Source organism: Crocuta crocuta, unplaced genomic scaffold (assembly GCF_008692635.1).
Source record: "Crocuta crocuta isolate KB4526 unplaced genomic scaffold, BGI_CrCroc_1.0 scaffold1304, whole genome shotgun sequence".
Lineage (NCBI taxonomy): Eukaryota > Metazoa > Chordata > Mammalia > Carnivora > Hyaenidae > Crocuta > Crocuta crocuta.
In genome coordinates, this window is record NW_027531278.1 from 315,770 (window position 1) to 318,546 (window position 2,777).

The 2,777-nt window shown below is 54.6% G+C and overlaps 1 protein-coding gene across 1 annotated transcript in view; it reads left to right on the forward strand.

The window, feature by feature from the left end:
- Positions 1-2,503, forward strand: part of MAMLD1 (mastermind like domain containing 1) — a 63,098-nt gene extending 60,595 nt beyond the window's left edge. Inside the window, exon 5 of the mRNA XM_077771215.1 lies at positions 1,097-2,503. The gene's annotated coding sequence lies outside the window, so the exon portion shown is untranslated. The remainder of the gene's footprint in view (positions 1-1,096) is intronic.
- Positions 2,504-2,777: the final 274 nt, after the last annotated feature.

Here is a 2,777-nt window from a genome sequence, read left to right on the forward strand (position 1 = left end):
GTAAGGTGTTACTGTCAGTGTTTCTGAAAGCACTGAGGGAGAGAGGGGAAGTCTGCAACTCAGTTTAAGTAGCGCCCAGCGTGGATCCCACATTGAAAGCTTCAGTAGGATCCCAACTGAAAGCCAGGTTTTAACGACTCTAAAACCACTGCTTATTCTAAGGTATTAATTAAACTGAGTCAGGCCCCTTCCAGCACTGNCCTTCCATTCTAATCATTCCTGAGCCATCCCTCAGGTGTGGCCAGTGCGACAGGGGTTGAAGACGCTCTTCCTCAAAGGCTCTCTGGCAGGGGTTCCCAGAGCCTCCACAGACAGCAGGGGTCCCTACCCTACCACGGCAGCTGCGAATGTACTCAGGATTTACTGGCCGCACATACAGCAGTTAACAAAAAAGCCAGGCATGGTCCCCACTTTGCGGAACTTCCACGCTAGCTGGGGAGATGTGTGTGAAGCAGTTCTTAGCAGTCAGTGGAGTGACATGGGGCTGGGCCAAGAATGTTCTCACCTGCTGCTGGGGGGAGGCCGTTTGCCCCCTAACAGGTAGTCAGAATCTTGGTTTCAGCCCAGCACCACCTCCAGTCTCTGCAAAAACCCCTCTTCCTTTGGGCCTGACACCAGCGCTGAATGTCCCCCCTGCCCAAGCTGGAGTGGCCTGCCAGGGATACTTCAGCTGCAGTGACAGGACAGAGAAGTTCCAGGAAGGCCAGTAGCAAGGGGTGGACAACTGTCAAAGCGTGTGCAGTGCCAGGCCTGCATACAGAGCGCTGAGTATAAAAACAGACCGAGATCCTGGCGTCGTGGGGCTTACAATCTACCTGAAAAGACAGACCAATAAGCTGACGTTTTCAGCCCAATGGGATCTTCTCTTGGTGTGTCCGTGAAGAGGGCTGGGGGCACAGGCCCGGGGAGTCTCCCCAGAAGAACTGCAGGGCAGGCTGAGGGTGGAGGAAGACGGGGAGTTGAGAAGAGTTGAGGAGCCCAGGGCAGAGAGCAAGAGATCAGTGCTCTTGCTCCCTGATCAGTAGCTCCCTGCCAGCAGCTGCAGCCCAAGTTGAAGGTGACTGTGGAACTGACCTCCACTTCTCCCTTCCTGTAGCCGTCCAAGAACAAGTCACCTCCAAGTGTAGCCAGACCGAGGCAAGCCCCCCATCCAGCCAGCCTATGATGCCACCCAGAGCTGAGCTCCTTCAGAACACTCTGAGTCCAGGAATGATCCCATCTGCCAGGCACCAGAGCCATGAGGGCCTGGGCGTGATCTCACAGACTCTGGGCAAGCAGCAAGGAATTTTCAACTCCAGTCCCCCGTTTCCCATACCCTCGCGCTCGGGCCAGAACCCCCTTAGCAGCCTCGGCTCTGTCTGTCGTCGTCTGCAGATTCCCAAGACCATCCCCTCAGGAGTGCCCCTGCCTGGGTTCTGTCCCAGGCCCCTGGGCAGCCAGCTCCCAAGTCCCCACCAGCTCCGACAGCCCTGTGTGCCAAGAATGCCCGCAGTGTTCAACAATGCTGCATGGGCGGCGGCGGCAGCTGTGACCGCAGTGGTCTCGAGGGAACCATCCCTGAGCCGTGTAGATAATAGCATCCAGCATTTTGATAGCAACTCCATCTTCGCCAAGGCGCCCGCAAGAGTCCCCACAGTAGCCCTGACATTTCCACTGCATCAGGCACTTGCGCCCCCAAATCAGGTGGCCCCAGGAGGCAGGCCTGGCCATAAGGTGAGTGCGGCTCTGGTTGACCCTAGCTTCAGCCTGCTGGGCAACCAGAGCCTCAGGCAGAGCCCGGTGCGGAGTCCCGTGCCCACACTCAATGCCGCCAAGTCCCTCCAGCAGGGAATGGCCAGCTTTGGTCCCATGAGTCCCATACAGGGCATCGAGCCACCAAGCTATGTGGCCGCGGCCGCTGCCACCGCCTTTGCCGTTGCTGCCAGCCAGTCCCCAGGTCCGTTCACCAGAATGGGCACCCCCCCTGAGCTGGCACCCTATGACTTTCTGCCCCAGCCCCAGCCCTCGCCCTCACTAAATGGTCTGATGTCACCCCCTGACGGCAGTGAGGCGGATTTCATTGAAGCTCTGTTGAAAGGCCCCAGTGCAAGCCCAGTGGAAGGCTGGGTATGCGACCTGAGGCTCATTGATGACATTTTGGAAGAGCACGCCGCTGCCCACGATGCTGCCGCCCAGAGCGCTGGGGGGCTTTAAGTGCCCACAGAAAGCCCATGCTGACACCACTTCAGGCAGTGGCGTGGATCCATATCAAGGATAGTGGCGTGGATCCATAGCAAATTTGCAACCGGCCCCACAGCCACACAGTTGTTTCCTCATCACGATTTGAGTGGCATCAGCCTGTGCTCATCCCTCTCTCTACCTGTGACAAAATGGAAAGCTGGTGATTTTTCAAGCTACCTGTACATATTTGAAAATTTTGTAAATGGTTTTCCTAAACGTTAATGACAGAAGTATTTATACTTCATTTTGTGACTTTGTAAATAAAGTGACGGCTTTTGTTTCAGTAGAGTTGTGTTTATTATGCATTGTTTGTGTTTATTATACATTGTTGCAAATATGCAGGCTGTGTTCTTCGCCCCAGCCTCTACCTTGTTAAGCTGGTTGTTAAGTCCCAGCGCTACCTTAGAAGCCAGGTGGTTGTCGCTTATGGTTTTGATGTAATGATAGGTGTGGATGTGACCAAGAGGCATTGTACAAACTGACAAATGCCAAGTAGAAACCCCTTGGCCATTTATTGCCATTTTCACTAAAAATTCTATTGTTTTGTGTGATTCTTA